Source organism: Phascolarctos cinereus, unplaced genomic scaffold (genome assembly GCF_003287225.1).
Source record: "Phascolarctos cinereus isolate Bilbo 61053 unplaced genomic scaffold, phaCin_HiC Scaffold_726;HRSCAF=1367, whole genome shotgun sequence".
NCBI lineage: Eukaryota > Metazoa > Chordata > Mammalia > Diprotodontia > Phascolarctidae > Phascolarctos > Phascolarctos cinereus.
In genome coordinates, this window is record NW_027556098.1 from 246,698,132 (window position 1) to 246,713,875 (window position 15,744).

Below are 15,744 nucleotides of genomic sequence, written 5' to 3' on the forward strand. Positions count from 1 at the left end.
CTACAAGCAAGTTAATCAGCTTCTTTGAAGTCTCAATTCTCTTCCTAGTAAATAGTTAATAAATATTTATTAAGCACCTACTATGTACTAGGCACTGTTCTAAGTGTTCGAGACAGTTCCTGTCCTTAAGGATCTCACAATCTAATGGGGAGAGATTACATATGAAAAGAAGATGAAAAGTAAGGTAGGGGGTAGGCAGAAGGTTACCCAGGGTCATGAAGAAGTCCTGCAGATAGAATGGAATAATAATTAATTAATAATAGCAATAACTAATATTTATATAGCTCCTATGTATGACACAGTAATTAATTCTGTTACAATTATTATCTCATTTGATCCTTACAACAACCCTGAGAGGTATTATGCCTATTTCATAGATAAGGAAACTGAGGCAGATAGAGGTTAAGTGACTTGCCCAGGATCGCGTAGCTAGTAAGTATTTGAGATTGGATTTGAATTCGTTTTCCTGACTCCAGGCCCAGAGCTCTCTCTGATTTGGAGTTCATTTCATCTTGCAGAATAATGAGTTCCTAGAAATCATTAAATACAGACCAGCCAGAGGGAAATGATGAAGTAAATTCCCTATGTGCCCTCCCCAAACAGAGGAGCTCCCAAATGTCCGTCACCATCTCCATCTTTTCCAAACAGAAAGAAAGAGGGACCCCAGGAGGAGGGGGTATTGAGGAGGCATGAATTTCAGAGTTGATTTCTTTTTGATGAATGATGAATTTCTGGAGGTGACAAAATCCAGGTCTGCCTAGGTGGGAAATTACGTGAAATGGACATAATCATAAGAAGGTTGTTTTGAGGATTAATTGAGATAAGGTATGTAAAATACTGTATAAATATCAACAACCTCTGCAATACGTCTCTCATGTGCTCTGTCCATTCAAAGGGCCACCACATCCATTCAGGACTATGACACCAGCCTCCTTATTGGTCTCCCTGCTTCAGTTCTCTCGTCTCTCCAATCTACCCTCCACAAAGTTGCCAAAGTGATTTTCCTAACGCATAAGTCTGATTATGTCACTACTCTCTTATACCAGCAGCTTCCAATTACCTGAAGGGTCAACTATAAACTCCATTGGCCTTGAAAGCCTTTTACCATCTGGCTCCAGCCTCAATTTCTAGTCTTGTGATATATTCCTCCCCTTGGTGCACACTCTGGTCCACCCAAACTGGCTCATACATGATAGTCCCTGTCATTGCCATGCCTTGCATCAGCCATCTCACATACCTGGACTGTCCTCTCTCTTCATTTCTGCTTCTTAGAATCTCTTGTTGTTCAATCATTCTATCATGTCTGACTCTTTGTGACCTCAAGGACTGTCCAAAGTCTGTCCAAGTTCATGTCTGTTGCTTCTATGACACTATCTATCCATCTCATCCTCTGCCATCCCCTTCTCCTTTTGCCTTCAATCTTTTTCATCACCAGGGTCTTTTCCAATGAGTCCTGTCTTCTCATTATGTGGCCAAAGTATTTAAGCTTCAGATTCATTATCTGTCCTTTCAGTAGCCTGAATTAATTTCTTTTAAGTATTGACTGATTTGATCTCATTGCTCTCCAATGGATTCTCAAAAGTCTTCTTCAGTACCATAATTTGAAAATGTTGATACTGCAGCACTCAGTTTTCCTTATAGTTCAACTCTCACAGCCATACATTGCTACTAGAATATCCATAGCTTTCACTATATAGACCTTTGTCAGCAAGGTGATGTCTTCACTTTTTAGTATGCTGTCCAGATCTACCATAGCTTTCCTTCCAAGCAGCAAGTGTCTTTTAATTTCATGGCTACAATCACCATCTGCAGTGAACTTTGAGTGCAAGAATATAAAATCTGACACTGCTTCCATTTCTTCTCCCTCTATTTGCCAGGAAGTGATGAGAACAGTTGTCATATCTTAACTTTTCTTTTTTTTTTTTAATGTTAAGCTAGTTTTTATACTCTCCTCACTCACCCTCATCAAGAGGCTTCTTAATTCTTCTTCACTTTCTGCCATCAGAGTGGTATCATCTACATATCTGAGATCATTGATATTGATACTGATATTTCTCCTGGCAACCTTAATTCTAGCTGTCAGTTTGTCCAGCCTGGCATTTTGCATGATGTACCCTGCATATCCATCAAATAAATAAGGTGAAAATATACAGCTTTGTCGTACTCTTTTTCTGTCTTAAACCAATTATTTGTTCTATGTTCAGTTCTAACTGTTGTTTCTTAGCCTTCATACAGGTTCCTCAGGAGGCAAATAAGATGATCTGATACTCTTCTCATCTCTTTGATGACTTGTCACATTTTTTTTGTGTGATCTTCCACAATAAGGCAGTGATCCAGGAGGGGTTTGGAATCCCTAGATCCCCTCAAAGCTCAGCTCAAGCATTTTCTTCTAAAGGAGCTCTTCCTCCCAATTCCTAGTGCCTCCCCTCCCTCACACACACACACAAAAAGTTATTTTGTGTTTATTTCATGTGTAATTACATATACACACACATTATCTCCAGTCAATAGAGCTCCTGGTCTGGATTCAGGAAGACCTGAGTTCAAATCTGCCTGACACTTCCTAGCTATATAATCCTGAGGATGTCATTTAACCCCTGTTTGTCTCAGTTTCCTCATATAGAAAATGGGGATAATAATAACATCTGCTCACAGGGTGGTTGTGAGGATCAGAGAATAATCATAAAGCACATAATAAGTGCTTTTTTAAGTGTTAGCTATTATTATAAGTAGCAGAGCTAGAATTTGAATCCAGTTTCTTGGATTCCAAATCCAGGTTTATTTCCACTTCACCACTTCTGCCTTTCTAATTTCCTTGTGTGTGTGTGTGTGTGTGTGTGTGTGTGTGTGTGTGTGTGTGTGGGTGGGTGCATGTGTGGACATGTAGAAACTTTGATGAAAAACAAGTTATGTAGAACATAAAAATATTCAATCGATGACAATAACTAAGAAAAACACAAGAGCCTGCATTCAGAGGGAGTAATAAATACTACATCATGTCAGAGTGGAAGGACCATTGAACCAGCCGGAGGTGCTAATCCTGCTTTTGCCACTTACCAGGTATGAGTTCTTGGGCAAGTCACTTGAACTTCATTTTCTTTAGCTGTAAAATGAAGATGATCATTCTTGCACCACCGAGCTCATAGAGTTGTTGCTGGGGTCAAATGAGAGATGGCAGATATAAAGCCCCTAGTATCTTTAAAGTGCTGTATAAATGTATGTTATTATTAAGAGGCAAGTTTATTGCTTCTATTGGAAAGCTGAATATAATTTTTATGCTCCTCCCAGACAGATTGAGGTTCTTTCTCTCTGATTGTTTCCCCTAGGGAAAAGTGGTGATAAAAATATTTATAATTCATATGAACTCTCCCAGTCTCCAAAGCATTTCAGTACATCTGATGCTATATTTTGTTAAGACTGAACATTATCCCTCTGCAGGAAAAAATAAACTAAATATGTTTCATCTTGCTAGTTTTATCTGTGGCCAATGTCTTTTAGAAGGAAATGTAAATATGCACAAAAATGAATATATAGATAAATTATTATATATAAATTATTTAAATATTAAATATAAAGGCTATAAATAAGTATATTATAAAATATATCATGTGCATAATATATTTGTATATATATACATATAAACATATGTATTGTATAATGTATATATATGCATATTCATATATGTGTATGTACATACATACCTCCACACATAAATATACATATTCACATACCCCTTAGCTCAGAGTTGAGAAGAGAGGGTAGGTATAAGAAAAAGGAAAGCTTTCTAGCCTGGGCCATGCCTATAAATAATCCCATCCAAGGGTCATTTCCACAGTATTTAACTAAGGGCTCGACTGCAGGGAAGTCAAGGAAACTGGGCTGTGCTGCAGCACGGTAGCAGCTGTTACCAATAGCCCTGAAAACTGCCCCAGCTCTTCTTCCACATCTCGAGGGAGGTTGGAAGGAGGAAATGATTACATTCCTAAAGACAACATATGAAAGGAAGAAGCAGACCTCCTGGGCAGGTGATTGCTAGCTGGGTCTACTCTATTGTTATCACCCTGCTCTATGTTTCAAAAAGAGGGTGAGCTAAAGAAGCAGATAAGGCTCTGAAGTGGGACAACAAGGAGGGGATGCTAGCTTGTTGGAAGACTCCCTAAGATCAAGTAGTAATCATGGTAATGAAATCCAGTGACCATCCCATTCAGTACTTGAAGATGGTAATCCTATCCAGCTTGGAGGCCACATGTGGCCCTCTAGGTCCTTGGCTGCGGCTTTTTGTCTGAGTCCAAGTTTTACAGAACAAATCTTTTTATTAAGGGGACTTGTTCTGTGAAGCTCAGATTCAGTCAAAGGGCCACACTTGAGGACTTAGAGGGCCACATGTGGCCTCAAAGCCACAGGTTCCCCACCCCATATCCCCTTTAAGTCTTCTCCAAACCTTTCATGATGTCTCTGGGGCCTGTTCTTACTGGGGCATGTACTGTTGGTTAGAAGCAAAATTGTATCTGCTACATTTCAAACTGTCTCAGATCTCATGACTATTTGATGGCTGCCCCCTTTTATGGCACAAACCAGTACACAATAGAGAATCTGAGTCATTTAATGGCTAAGTGGCTTCTAGCCACATGGACCCTTTCTCAAGACCTGTGATTCTGGTAGAAGGCAAAGGGATGTGAAAGGAGGAAATATTATATCCCATTTTCAGATAACTAGCTGGTATGAATCATTATGTTAGGAACCTCCTAATATCCCATAGAAAACTTGGACTCCCTCTACCCGATGCCAATTAGGACCGTGTTCCTGAAGCCACTTTAATCTAAATACCATCTCTGTTACAGAGATATTCACCAACTCTAACATGACCTTTCCAGAATAGTCCCCTGATTGTCACAATAATTATTCACTGGTGTCCTGCCTCAGTTTCTTTATCTATAAAATGTATGTAACTATTATCTCATGGAGTTATTTCCTCACTCATAGAGTAAGGAAAGTATTTTGTAAACTATAAGTGTATATACAGACAATCTATTAATAATTGTCCCATCCTTTGGCTAATAGAGGGGGATATTGAGTCACTATTGTAAGCAATTCCTGTGGGTTGATAGCGACCATCAGCAGTAGAACTGGTCACTCTGTCAGTCCGTAGCAGGATTTGTCAGGAAGCTGAAGCTTCCTCTGCTTTGGAGGCATGCCCATCTGGGCTACATGGAAGTCTCTGAGACTACACAAATGCTGATGTTTTTACTGCAAGAATCCCCTAGGGCTGGTTCAAGTCATTTGACAGGTTTTGGCTCACACATGGAAATGGAGACACACCAGGAGACCTGGTGGAAAATGTAGGTTACTAGGCTTATGTGTATCTCCTAGTTTAGAGAAAAGGACTTTTATTTTCCATCCTCACTTGCAGAATTGGTCACAATGTGTGGGATGTGTAGGGTTTCCCTTCTCTCCACTGGCTTTCAACTTTCCTCGCAGGTTTCATCACTGAGTGATTCTACAGGGTGGGGGAGGGGGGAGGAATCTGCACCGACACTCTCCAAGAGGAGTACTGACTGGGGACTGCTGCTGATCATCTACCTGAGGCCAACAAAAGCAGGAGTCACAGGGGACTAGTTTTCACCCGGCAGTGTATGTCTAATGCGAATGAGGAAGCAAGAGAAGCACACAAAGATCACTGGAAAGTAACTGGTCACAGAAACTCCTAGTCATCCCTGTATGCTTCTATGACTAGGTACCCCTTACTGAAATGGTTGTTCTAGGGATAAGAGGACTCCATTGCCAGTCTTAGGGGAGGGAATATTATAGCAATTAAACAGGTAAAATTGTGTGAGTACTGTCTAAAGTTAGGGTGAAGAATTACACAATGAGAAAGGAGAAAAGAAGTGATCTTAGGAAGTTGTTGATTCAAGAGTTACCTAGGAGACCAGTAGACTGACAAAGTCTCAATGAGGATGATGTAGAGGTGATTGTTTGGTCAGGTTAAACCAGTTTCTACCATCACCACCACTACCATCCACCCATTATTACCTCAGAGAAAATGAGTAGTGATTGGTGAATCTACTGAACACCAAAGGAATTTTACCAATCATTGTATGTGTTTTTATCTAGCTTAATGGTATATTCAAAAGTTTCTGAGGTCTGCTGATCTTCAATTTGCAAAGGACCTTGAATTCCCAAATTTACAAAAAGGGCCTTAAATCTTTAAATTTACATCTGACTACAAAACAGTGTAAACCCCAGTGTTCACTTTCTATTCTGAAAAAGGCCAAACCTGTGATTGGACTTCATATGTACTATGATTGTTCCAAATCTAGACAAAAAGGCCCTGGGTAACTATATCACAGATTGGTATATGTCTTTGATGTATTCTCTGTCTTATCAACAATAAATTATAACTAGATCAGTTCCTTGTACGTGTAGAATGTCTGTCTTCCTTATGCAAATAGTCTGACAAAAGGCAATGTCATTAAGAAAAATATTTTGACAAAAACCTAGCTCTTCCCTTTGGTTTGAAATAGTATAAATAAGGCAGATAAAAAAGAAAACAGTGTTAAAAGGTGCAAAATCATTCAAAGTTCATATCTAATGTTCTACTGACACCACTATTATCTTAAATCTTATCTTACTGTCATGTCTAAATATCCCCATGATCCTAATGTTTGAGAGCATTAGCTTCAAGATAATTAATTTGTTTCTTGGAATGGGATGATTTTGTTGTTTAATTCCCGTGATATTTCTTTGTCTGTAATACTTTTGTTTTATTTTTCTTCCTAAGCAGAATTTTGAAAGCATCCAATTTAGAGTATAAATTCAATTTATGTGCTATTTATCATACTTGTATGGCCCATTAATAAAAGATGAGAAATAGCTGGGCATTTATTATGATCTATGTGGCTTATAACAAATAGCTGGTAACATAACACAATGGCCTATCAATATTTCCCAATTGCTACAAAAGCCACCATATCAAATAATATATATTACTAGTTAGGAATGTTTAATATCTAATATCATTTGATAAGAAAGATGATTTGAGAGAGGCATTATGGTGTGATGAAAAGGGCACTGGACTGAGATTCAGGAGACTTGGATAATAGGTCATGATCTACCACTTACAAGCTGTCACCTTGGGTAAGTCATTTAAGTTCTCTGGGCTCCAGTTTTACTACCCATAAAATTAGGAGCCTAGATCAGTGAATCTCTAAAATGGTGTGATGTTATGATGGGCACAGGGCTGAACAATACACAAGAAGCTGATGAAATCTTTACCCTCTGGAGGTTACATTCTCATCTGCTGTATCAAAAGTGAATATGCAGCTAGAGGATAAATATTGGGCAATGACATTGGGGGCACGATGACATCTATATTTGTTAATCTTGGGAGGTGTTTGCCTACTGCACCTCAAATCCAAAAGCAAACCATGCTGCCTTACTTAGAATTGGTTTATTTTGGAGAAATGGTTGCTTTGTTCTGGGCAAACATATGGTGTTGCTGTTCCATTCACACCTGGAGAGTGTTTATCTTCTGTCTTCCCTGTGTAGTAATTTTAATAAAAGCACTGTACCAGTCATCACCCCAGGCGGCATGCCAGCTGCACCTGTCTCTCTCCCTCTGACAGGCTGTTGAACGTGGATGCCTTCCAGTGGACATGAAAGTCACTCTGACTCCATCTCAACCTCCCTGCCTTTGCTGTGTATAACTATCACTTTGTGACATACATTTAATATGATTTTTGTCTGACTTTTTCCTTGTTCTACCATCATTGCCATCATGGTTTTAGATTGCCGAACATTATCCCCTTCTCCTCTGCTACTGGTTCCCTCCATGCCTCTGAAAAAGAGGCAAGATTATACAGATTAAAGAAAGTACATACACTGTATATGTTTCTCTCTCCTTATGAATAAATGAGTTATGATGGAAAATGTTATCCACATCCAGAGAAAGAACTGAGGGAGTCTGAAAGCAGATTAAGACATACTATTTTCACTTTTTTTGTGTGTTTTTTTTTATCTTTTGGTCTGTTTCTTCTTTTACAACATGACTAATATGGAAATATGTTTTAAGTGACCACACATACATAACCTATAACAAATTGCTTACAGTCTTAGGGGAAAGTGGAGGGAGGGAGGAAAAAATTTGCAACTCAGATTTTCTTTAAAAAATTAATTCAACCAGAAAAAGAACTGATAAATAAAATTATGTATAGAATGATTTTACATATGTGTGTATGTATCTAATGGTAGTCATCCCTACAGCAGGGGGAGGGGAGTGGGAAAAAAGAAAAAAAAAAGAAATGCACAAGATAACTTTATTATATACTTAAAATGAATAGCAAGTTGTACATAGTAGATCTGCAGTTTCATGTGCAATTTTTTTTATTATACTATATTGTGGAAATGCTTGTTTTATTCCATAAATTAAAATAAAATAAATAATCATTTAAAACAAAGAAAAAAAATGGATGTTAACAAATGTCTTCACATGTAATTGGAAAAATAAAATACTATTAAAAAAATAATCAATGAGTCAGTGTAGGCCCCTCAGGGCTGGAAGAGGTTTCCAGAGGTCATTCAGAACAATCCCCTGGAACTGTACTTGACCTATTCTAAGCATCATAAGCTTTTCATTATACACTATTATAATGAAAACTCTCAATTTACCAGGTACAAGGAGCTTATTTTCTGTAAAATAGAAATATTTTGGTTTCTAAGAGCACATTTTAAAAGCATGCATAAGAGAATTAGCTAGATAATGTGTGGAGGAAAATTATAGATTTGGAGCTCAAAAGGAACCCATCTAGTTCAATTCTCTTGTTGTCTAGCTGAGGAAACTTAAGTATCAGAGAAATTTGAGAGGTTAGCTATAGGTTATACAGAGCAGAATCAAGATTCTAACCCACATCCTCTGACTCCAAAAGAAAGATCCTTTGAACTTGATGTTTTCCATAAATGATACTTTGATAAGCTAAAAATCTGAAGGTATGTCTTGTTAGCTCCTGCTCACGCAGTAAATGGAAAATGATAGCCTTATTCCTCATCTCAGGAGATTTACTAAGCAGTTTATTCCCTGCTTCCCACAATCCCAAGCTCCCTCTTTTCTGAGCTCTCTTTCTCATGCTCTCATTCCAAGGTCCATCTGGTCTTCAAAGAACAACCCTGTATAACTAGGTTAAGAAAACATAAGCTTCTGTCTCCCTGCAGCAAGAAAACTCATTGTTACCCTACATACAACCCCATGAAAATCAGCCAAAAATAATTACAAAGATGAGGCAGGAGACTTTAAATTTGAGATCATAAATATGGAGCTAGAAGACACTTTGGAGATCATCTATCCCAACCCCATCATTTTACAGATAAGGAAACTGAAGTCCAGAGAAAGGAAGTGATTTGTCCAAAGTCAAATCCAGACCCTCTAACCCCAAATTCATGGCTCAGGAAAGAGGACACAGCAACAGCCAGAGTGGCAATATAAAGGTAGGAGAAGAAAGGAGAGATAGAAAATGATACTACCCTGTCAACTGCTAAGCAGTTGTACCCCAGAGATGAAAGGAAGGTTACCAAAGATATTCTGCAATATTCTTTCCAGAAACAAATGAACATCTATCTTTTCAAGATGATTTCATCCTCTAGGGTAGCAAAATTAGGGGTAATAGGGGAGTACAGCCCCAAAATATCCTCTAGTCAAAACTAATGGCAGATATTGACATTCAGTTAGCAGGTTGTGAATAGATGTGTGCATGTGTCTATGTATGCATATACACCTCAATATTTTAAGCATCTGTGATTTCTGCCAGTGTAGTTACTCGCTCCAACAATGCATATCACTAGCACTCCATGTCTGAGCTGAAGGTTCTCATGAATTACTGTGGCTAAGAAAATCATGACCCTGTGTCTAATCTAACACGAGCCTCTCCAAAATTACCTCAGTTGGTTCTCAGACAACAGACACAAAGCTTATCACAAAGGGCCCAAACTCAAAACTTTTCCAACATGGTAAATCCCACCAGCTTGTACTCTGTGAGCATAGCGTTAGAGAATTCAAGGTCACCGCCACAGCATTAGAATCGAAGGAAAACATCAGGGGAGGATTTTAATGTGTCTCATGAATATGATTGGCATGGAATTTATATCCCATGAGACATATTATATACATTTATAGCCACAGTTATTATGTGGAACTTACTGAAAACTCAGATGAGACACTAAAGAACTTTGAGCAGAATTATGAATGGTTTTGTTTATTACAGAATCTCAGACCTGGAAGAGACCTCAGAAGCAAGCTCATCTGGCTCTTGTCTGAAATAAAGAACCATTACCACAACATAGCTGATAAGTGGTCATCTAATCCAGCACTTCTTAAACATATGGGGTCATGAAAAATTTGGCAACAGCAAATGGTTTCTGAACATACAAGGACCAAAAATTAATTAAAAATCAAACACATAATGGATCTGAGGTGTTTCTTGCCCTACTTCACTGCAGCCTTCATTCTGTACTCGAAGTGTGTACTTTTGCACTGTATATGCCCTCAAGCCAAGCAACCGACAAATGCAGCCAAAACCCAAAAAGGGTTGGGAGTGGGAAAAGTTTAAGCCCTGATCTAGTCAATAGCTTCCAAACTTTTTTGATCATAGATAGATAGATAGATCGATAGATAGATAGATAGATAGATCGATAGATAGATAGATAGATATTCCTATCAATTAAAAAAATTGAGCATGCTCCCAATATGTATATCTTTATTTATTTATATTTTATAGGCATGTATTAATGATAATTATGTACATTATAAAACTTATGTAAAAAATTTAAAAATTAATAGAATAATATAAAGATGAAATAAGATTTTATCCTAGAATCAATAAGAAATCATAAAAATGTACTGAAAAGAAGAGTACATGGTCAGATGAGCTTTAAGACAACTATTATGGCAGCTATGTGGAGGATATATTGGAGAGGGCAGAGGCAAGAGATAGGTAAGAGACCAATTAAGAGGCTAGTGCAATGATCCAGACAAGAGATGATTGGGGCCAGAACAATGTAGTTGGTAAGAGATAAGGAGACAGATAGAGAGCTATGAGAGTACAAAGGACTCATTTGACAACTGGAGAGAGTGAGACTGAGATACAGAAGATAATAGAACAATTGTGGAAACCTAGATGATTGGAAGGATGGTAGTACCCTCAACAGTAAAAGGGAAGTTTGGAAGAGGGGTGGGTTTTGGGGAAAAAGAAAAATAATGAGATCTGTGATGCACATCACAACCCATCCATTCCTACTCATTACATACAACTCCCTCTGCCCATCTAAATTAAAAGGGAGAAGTAAGGGCTTTTACTGATCACTGCTACAGCATGCAGAGCTCACCCTCTAAAGAATATCTTCCATGGCCATATGTGGGACAGCGACCCTAACCCAAAGTAAACTCAGAGACTTCTCAAGGTAGAAAGCAAAGGTTACCTTTATTACAATCTCGCCAGATGGCTGTCTGCTCCTTCGATACATGTGGGAGAGATATTAATATTTGTTATTACTACTTTTCCAAGAAATTTGTTAATCCCTCTTCCCCTAACACACACACACACACACACACACACACACACACACACACACACGCAATATTTTTAGTTGTGACTTTCAGTGAAAACAGTGATGAATTTGGAGTCATAGGGTTCAAGTTAGAATCACAGCTCTGCTACTACTATCTTTATGACCCTGGGCAAATCATTTAACATTTCTGGGCCTCCTCAGTAAAATGAAAGGATTGGATTAGGTGACTTCTAAGGTCCTTTCCAGCTGTAGCACAGATGGTACAGTAACTAGAGTCCTGGACTTGGAGTCAGTAAGACCTGAGTTTGAATACATACTAGGTGTGTAACCCTTAGCAAATCACTTAACATTTGTCAACCTCAGTTTTCTGATTAATTAAAGGATGGGGCTGTACTCAATGGCCTCTGAGAGCCCATGTAACTCTAATCTATGATCTTATGATTCTATGGTCTTTATGAACTAATTTCTCTTTTTAGCATAGCTAATACTTTATCTCAAAATAATTTTTAAAAATTTTATAGTTCTTATGTAGGGCACCCAGAGATTTTGGTTGTGAACTCAGAGTTTAGCAAGTCACCAGCTCTAACTTGCTTGACAACTAAGGACATTATTAGACAGGGGTCTGGTTAAAAGGAATATCCTCTCCCTGAGCTGCACTAAGCTTCTTCTTCATAGTTTTGCTAAGTGAAGCCCTTAGGACGGTTTGAAAAAAACCAAGACTAGTGCCCTAGGAATCTGGTAAGAGTTAAAAGGAAATGTGAACTATAACTCAAATATGAGCTTAAGTAAGAGACCTGGAGGAGCAAAAGAAAGGCCAATTTAAAAATTCCTACAGGCTTCTCAAGCTGTGAAGCTAATTGCAACCAGCCAGATATACAGAGCTAAATAGAGCTAAAGATAGCCCCAGCAAATATCCAGCAAAAGGCCTGCCAGACCCGTGGTCCTATTAGGAAAGAGACTTTGGAGAAGCTAAAGATCAGACAGATGGTAGTTAAGGAGAGCAGCAGCAGCAGAAATGTCCAGCAGAGGGAAGTAAAAATGGAGAGACTTGATTTCCACTTGGTTCTCTCTCCTGGTTCTCCTCCTACCTCTGTCCTTCTCTGTTTCCTTTGCTGGCTCATACCCTCTAACCTCTCTAACCACAGGTGTCCCTCAGGGTTCTATCCTGGGCCCTCTTCTCTTCTCTCTCTATACAACTTCACTTAGTGATCTCATCAGCTTCCATGGATTTAATTACCATCTCTATGCTGATGATTCAAATCTACCTAAACAGCCCAAACCTCTCTGCTGACCTCCTCCAGTTTTGCATCTCCACCTGCCCATTGGACATCTCCAACTGGATGTCCCATGGACATCTTAAACTCAACACGTCCAAAACTGAGCTCAATATCATTTCTCCAAAACCTTCTCCTTTTCCAAAATTCCTTTGAGGGCACCACTGTCCTCAGTCATCCAGGCTCCCAAATTAGAGGTAATTCTCCAATACTCACTCTCTCTCACCTCCCATATCCAATCTGTTGCCAAGGCCTGGAAAGTTTGCCATTGTAACATATCTCAGATATGCCCCATTTTTTCCTCTGACTGAAACTACGCAAGTGTAGGCACGTATCATTTCATCCTTGGGCTATTGTAAAAGATGTATGGCCTCTCCCTGCCACAAGTCTCTCCTCACTTCTGTCCATCCCTCCCCACTCAGCTGTCAAAATTGTCTTCCTAAAGCTCATGTGTGATCATATCATCACTCCTCCACATCCATATAAAATCCTCTGTTTGGCATTCAAAGCCCTTCATAACTTGCTCCACTAACTTCCCTCTTCCTATACCTAAGACTCCCTCCACACATACAAATCTTACATACTCTCTGTGATCCCGTGACATTGGTTTCCTTACTGTTCCTGAAACAACACAACAATCTCACCAATTTGGGGTATTTTTGAAAAAAAAACTATTTATTTATTTTTAGTTTTCAACATTTGCTTTTATAAGATTTTGAGTTCTAATTTTACCCCTTCCCTCCCTCTCCCCTCCCCAAGATGGCATGCAATCTGATATAGGCTATACTTGTTCAATCATATTAAAAATATTGATACATTAGTCATATTGTGAAAGAAGAATCAGAACAAAAGGGAAAAAAAACTATGAGAAAGAAAAAAAAATAACCAAAAAATAGTATGCTTCAATCTGCATTCAGCCTCATAGTTCTTTCTCTGGATGTAAATAGCGTTTTCTATCATGAGTCTTTTGGAATTGTCTTAGATTATTGCATTGCTCAGAAGAGCTAAGTCTAACAAAGGTGGTCATCACACAATGCTGCTGTTACTGTATATAATGCTCTCCTGGTTCTGCTCACTTCACTCATCATCAGTTCCTGCAAATCTTTCCAGGTTTTTCTGAAGTCTGCCTGCCCATTTCTTATGGAACAATAGTATTCCATTACACTCATATATGGCAACTTGTTCAGCCATTCCCCAATTGATGGGCATCCCCTCAATTTCCAATTCTTTGCCACCACAAAAACAGTTTCTATAAATATTTTTGTACATGTGAGTCCTTTTCCCTTTTTTATGATTTCTTTGGGATACTGACCTAGTCATGGTATTGCTACATCAAAGGACATGCACAATTTTATAGCCCTTTAGGCATAATTCCAAATTGCTCTCCAATATGGTTGAATCAGTTCACAACTCTACCAACAATGCATTAGTGATCCAGTTTTCCCACATCTTCTTCAATATTTATCATTTTCCTGTTTTGTCATTAGCCAATCTTATAGGCATGATGTAGTACCTCAGAGTTGTTTTAATTTGCATTTCTCTAATCAATAGTTATTGTGAGAATTTTTGCATATAACTATACATAGCTTTAATTTTTTCATCTGAAAATTCCCTGTTCATATCCTTTGACCACTTATCAATTGGGAAATGACTTGTATTCTTATAGATTTGACTCAGTTCTCTATATATTTTAGAAATGAGGGGGGCAGCTAGGTGGCACAGTGGATAGAGCACTGGCCCTGGATTCATGAGGACCTGAGTTCAAATCCAGCCTCAGACACACAACACTTACTAGCTGTGTGACCCTGGGCAAGTCACTTAACCCCATTGCTTAGCCAAAAAAAAAGCAATGACTTGGGGCAGCTAGGTGGTACAGTGAATAGAGTTCTGGCCTTGGAGTCAGGAAAACCTGAGTTCAAATCCAGCCTCAGACACTTAACACTTACTAGCTGTGCGACTCTGGGCAAGTTACTTAACCCCACTGCCTAGCCAAAAAAAAAAAAAGACAAGAAAAGAAATCACATTCTGATGCTCACCATGATAACATCAGAAAAGATAAAAATTGTTTTGGGGCAGCTAGGTGGCACAGTGGATAGAGCACTGGCCCTGGATTCAGGATATCCTGAGTTCAAATCCAGCCTCAGACACATAACACTTACTAGTGTATGATGCTTGGCAAGTCACTTAACCCCAACTGCCTCACCAAAAAAAAAAAAAAGGCAAAAAAGAAAGAAAAAGAAATGAGGCCTTTATCAGAGACACTAGCTATAAAAATTGTTTCCCACCTTTCTGCTTCTCTTCTAATCTTGGTTGCATTGGCTTTGTTTGTGCAAAACCTTTTTAATTTAATGCAATCAAAATTATCCATTTTGCATTTCATAATGTTCTCTATCTCTTGTTTGGTCATAAAATCTTCCCTTCTCCATAGATTTGACAGGTAAACTATTCCTTGCTTTCCTAATTTGCTTAACCCTTTATGTCTAAATTGTATACCCATTTTGACTTTATTTTGGTATGCGCTGTAAGATGTTGGTCTATGCCAAGTTTCTGCCATTCTGTTTTCCAGCTTTCCCAGCAGTTTTTATTATGTAGTAAGTTCTTATCCCAGAAGCTGGAGTCTTTGGGTTTATCAAACAGTACATTACTAAAGTCATTGACTGCTGTGTCTTGCAAACCTAACCTATTGTACTGATCCACCATTCTTTCTTAGCCAGTACCAAGCAGTTTTGATGATTGCTGCTTTATCATACAATTTAATATCTGAAATGGCTAGGCCGCCTTCCCCTGCATTTCTTTTCATTAGTTCCCTTGATGTTCGGGACCTTTTGTTATTCCAAATGAATCTTGTTATTATTTTTTCTAACTCTATAAAATAATTTTTTGGTAGTTTGCTTGGTATGCCACTGGATAAGTAAAT